This window comes from Elephantulus edwardii, unplaced genomic scaffold (assembly GCF_000299155.1).
Source record: "Elephantulus edwardii isolate Elephantulus edwardi_28Jun2011 unplaced genomic scaffold, EleEdw1.0 scaffold00050, whole genome shotgun sequence".
Classification (NCBI taxonomy): domain Eukaryota; kingdom Metazoa; phylum Chordata; class Mammalia; order Macroscelidea; family Macroscelididae; genus Elephantulus; species Elephantulus edwardii.
The window spans coordinates 2,211,603-2,216,918 of NW_006399800.1; positions in this window are offsets into that span (position 1 = coordinate 2,211,603).

A 5,316-nucleotide genomic window follows, 5' to 3' on the forward strand; every position below is an offset into this window, starting at 1 on the left:
TAGTATTGTCATTTTCACAATATTGAGTCATCCTATCTATGAGCAAGGGATATTCTTCCACTTCTCCAGGTCTCTTTTTATGTCTTGTACTAATGTTTTGTAATTTTCTTTGAATAGATCCTTTGTGCTTCTCGTTAGACTTACTCTCAAGTATTTCGCTATTGTGAAGGGTATTGTTTTTCTGGGCTCTAGCTCTGTATTCTCTTAGTCACTCTAGAGAAATCCAACTGATTTTTGTATGTTCATCTTGTATCCTGCTACTTTGCTGAATTGATCCACTGTGTCCAATAGTTTTCTTGCTGAGTCTTTAGGGTTGTCTAAGTATACTATCATTTCATCTGCGTAGAGAGATAATTTTACCTCCTCTTTGCCAATTTAGATACCTTTATCCCCTTATTGCTATCGCTAAGACTTCTAATACAATATTGAATAAGAGAGGTGATAGTGGGAACCCTTGCCTAGTTCCTGTTCTTAAAGGGCATGCCTTTAGCCTCTTTCCATTAAGAACAATGTGATTACCTTCCATTTTTTTGTTTTGGTGTGTTGTTTTTTTCCCCCTCTTGTTTTGTTACTCAGGCTAGGGCTTATACTATGTTATAGTACAGTATAGTACAGATGTAGTGAGAGTTGACACCCTTCTTTCAAATTTCAAGGGAAAGGCTCTCAATCTTTACTCAGTGTTGTTAGTAGTTTACTTTTTTAAAAAAAGTTTATTATTTTGTGTGTATGTACCATCAAATTGGATCTGACTGGTACAGGAGGAGATTGCCTCTCCTCCAGCAGAGCATCTGGTGGATTAGAACCACATACCCCTTGAATCATACTGTGGATTTTACCCTCTATTTTAATCTTTTTTATAGAAAAGATTTTTTTCAAATGCTTTTCCTTCATCTATAGAGTTGATCGTGTGGTTCTTTTCCTTTTGTTTAATTAATGTGGTGTCTTAGCTTGCTTGATTTTCTAAAACTGATAAAGTGGATGGCCCTAATTGATCCATCCCTGCATTCCTGGAATAATTCCCATTGGATCATGGTGAATGACTCTTTTAATATGCTGTTATAGTCTGTCCTGTTGAAGGTTTCTCCATTTATATCCATATAAGACATTGTCTTATAGTTTTCTTGTGGTGTCCCTGTCTCGTTTGGATATCAGTGTTATATTTACTTCATACAATGGATTAGGGAATATTCCTTCCTTCTCATTGTTATGAAAAAAGTTTAAACAATGTTGCTGTCCATTTAACATCATGTATCTTTACTACATACAAAAAAGCATTGCAGATAAAATGAAAACCAAATCCCTCCCCTTGAGGCAAACACTATCTATTCAACCCCAATTTTTTACAACAGCCTCTGGCAAAGGAATTCTCTTTTAAGCTCTCACTGACCCAATCACAATTTACATTTTTTGTAGCTTTTGATAGAGAACACATTCACACACACACAGTCTCTTTTGAGATCACACAACCTTGGTTGGATAGAACCCACTGTTCTTCTAAGCACAGAACAAAGGCATTTGAGCCATACGAGCAGTTTCATAAATGTGTGTCACATTTAATTTCCATAATAAATCAGAGGAGTTGGGCATTATTGGTCCCATTTTATAGGTGAGAGAACATGAGGTTAAGAGGCCAAGGTTACCCTGTTATTAAGTGCTGGAATCAATACTCAAACCAAAATCTGACTGAATCCAAAACAGACTCTCAGTTAATTACTATGCTCTTTCCAGATGTACAACATATAGCTCCTGCATCGAAGGAGATTATAATCTCCTTGATCTGTAGTTAAAGCAGCTCAACGAGCCACCTGGGAACATCAAAGCTTCCTAGGATGCTGATGTGTGCAGAACTGGGCTAGCGCAGGGCAGGGGGACAGGAAGGGTGTGTGGGGACTGTGGGTGGGCACGGAAGGTAAATTGTTGGATGGGAGCTTCACTCCGGGGAACATGTTAAAAAAGAGCCATGATCTCTTACTTGTCATGTTTCTATATCTGATTATCCTCCAGTGTGACGATGTGAAGAAGATCAAAGATGTTGTTGGTAACTGCTGTTGAGTGGAATAAGACTCCTAGCGACCCAGTGAGCAACAGATCAGAGCCTGCCCTCTCCTGTGCCACAAGGTCAGAGATAGAACACATAAACCGAAACACAAAATTCAATACCACTGAGTCAATTCTGACTTACAGCAAACTTACAGGACAGAGCAGAACTGTCCCATAGGATTTCCAAAGCTGGGCATCTTTAGAGAAGGAGATGACACATCTCTCTGAAGTGGCTGGCGAGTTTGGACTGCTGACCTATTGGTAAGCAACCAAGAATTTAATCATTGTACCATCAGGGTTCCTCTGATGGAATTAATGACTACAGCACAGAGCTGGTTCACAGCCCAAGCACATGGGGGTCCATGAGAAAAGTACAGTGCAGGCAGCTCTTCCTGATTCAGGGTCAAGTAGCCAGATTTGTCCTCTAGGTAAAAATGCTTCAGTCAGCTACCCACAATTCCCCACAAAGCTTTTACTTTCACTTCTGATTATATCCAGGGTATAAATGATGATCACATGCTAATCTGTCCTTAACATCTCTCTCTAGCACTTTTTAGCTTTCAACTTTACCCAAATTAGAGTAAATAATATTTTAAGAGAGTATGTCTGGGGCTGTATTGAAAATTGGTTTTATCTATCCATTTTTAAAAGTAATTCAAGGCCTATCACTGCTTCCTTGCATTGCATTGCAGAAATTATGTATGATTAATGTTTTTAGGCATTTTTTAAAGTTTTAATAACTTATTACCTTTATTTTATTCAGCAGTCAGGAAATCAATAGACAAATCACATTGGGAAAATCTACTGTCAGAGACCTCACCAGAGTGCCAAAGAGCAACAATGTCAACTTAGAGACGAAGGTGTGCCTTTGCAATTACTTGCTATGTGTCAGAAAGCTCGACAATGACTAGGGAAGATAGAACGAGAATTGATGCCTTTGAGCTGTGGTGCTGGAGAAGTGTATTGACTATACCATGGACTGCTAGGAGAACAGTCAGTTTTGTGCTGGAGAGGGTGAAAACAGGATGCTCCTTGGAGTCAAGGATTCTGAAGCTTCATCTGACATACTTTGGGCATGTTGCAAGGAGGGACTAGTCCTTGGAAAGGGATGTCATGATTGGGAGGTTGGAGGGACAGTGCAAGAGAGGACGAAGTGATGGATTGATTCAGTGACAGGGTATTGAGGGGTATGTGTGTCAGAGACAATAAGGTTGGCACAGGATAGAGCAGGGTTCAAAGCTGTTGTACATAGAGTCGCTATGAGTCACAGGCAACTCGATGGCATGCAACAGCAGCAACAACAACATACTGGTTTATTTACAAAGTTCATATACATTGTTTTTCACACCACATCTTTCCCATTTCCTTCAAATGCCTCCCATCAAATTGTGTGACCCTGTGATTAATTCCCGCCCCCTCCCAACCTCACCCCTCTGCTCCCACCCTCACCTGCCTTGGATCCTCATACTAGTTCTACAATAATGGTCTTATACAGTATTTGTCCTTATGGAACTGAGTTAGTTCACTTAGTAGAATGTTCTCCAGTCCTTCCTACGTTAGATAGTAATTTTCAGAATCATTACTGCTGAGTGCTGCGTAGTATTCCATTGTGTGAATGTACCATAACTTCTCAATCCATTCATTTGTGGTTCAATATCTGGGCTGTTTCCATGTTCTTGTGATAGTGAATAATGCTGCTATGAACATTGGTGTACAAGTTTCCTTTTGTGTCTCAGTTCTTATTTTCTCAGGGTATATTATTCCAAGCAGTGGAATAGCTGGGTCATATGGAATTTCCATGTGCAGCTTTTTTGAGGAAGTACCACACTGCCTTCCAGAGTGGTTGTACAATCCTAAAAACAATGTATAAGAGTTTCTATCTCACCACATCCTCTTCAACATTTACTATTTGCTGTCCTGTTAAACTTTGGGAGGCAAGGATTTTGAAGCCATTTAACATACTTTGGGCATCTTGCCAAGGAGGACCAGTCCTTGGAGGACATCATGCTTAGAAACATGGGGGGCAGGGCAGTAAAGGAAGGCCCCAGATGACAAGATGAACTCACACAGTAACTGGGATAACAGGAGTAAGGTGAGATAGACTCAGGATAGGGCAGAGCTCAGAGATCTTGTTCATAGGGTTACTCTGAGTTGACTCAATGGCACATAATAGTAACAATAATGGGGTGTTGTGGGTTTTTTTAAAGTTTTTAAGAATTTATTCCCCTTATTTTGTTTTCAAATGTTATTTTTTTATTGTTGAGAATATATGCAACAAAATATATATCCATAGAAGTTTCTAAATGTACATTTCAGTGACACTGTAACATTCTTTGAGTTGTGCAATTATTCTCATGCTCTTTTTCTGAGTTACTTCTCCCCAGTTATCATCAGCCTACTTCTCCCTAAGGTTTTACATAAGCTTTCAAGTCATTGTTACCAATTTCAATAATATACTTGGCTCTTCTTTTTATTCATTTGCATATGATCATTCATATACATTATATAAGTTTTATTTACATTGTGATTTATGCATTCAGTTTTTTGAGGGAAATATTTAATTTGTTTATTGTTGTTGTTTAAAAATAAACAAAAGAATTGTCTCAGAAGGACTTTACATAAATGGCCATGTGCAGAACCTGTACAAAATTAAACTGTTTAAAAATTACAAACAACTAGCAACTGAACACAAATGTCTAAACACCCATTGTTTTCTATACTACACTTCAGCTGGAGCTCTGGTGGGCCTAGTGGCAATTCTTGTCCCTGTCCCCACCAGTCATTCGTATTTATACAATCACGCATGTACAATGTTTCATTCATGTACACTTTGTTTTATACAATCATTTCTATACATTTGTTGTTGTTATTTTATGTCATCAGTTGGAACAGACTCAGCTGATGCTCCAGTGGGTTACTTACACGAAGGGAGATCGCCCATCCTTCTCCTGTGGAGCAGCTGGTGGATTCAAACCTCATGTGAATGTTGTTTTGTTTTGTTCTTTTCTGTGTAAATATTTTTAATTTAAATTTATTATTAATTTCAGTAAAAATTTAGACTTTGGATTTCCATTCATTCATTGTTGCACTTTTCTCTCCTCTCAACCCTCCCCCCTAGTACACTACCCTCTTGGAAAAGTAAAAGAAAAATTCTTTCATTGTTTTACAAACCCTCCCCCAGGTTTACTCCACCATGTAACCTTCGCTCTAGACTCCTGTCATGACAAAAATACCTAATCACATATCCCTTTTAAACAGTGTTCTCCCTCATCTGTT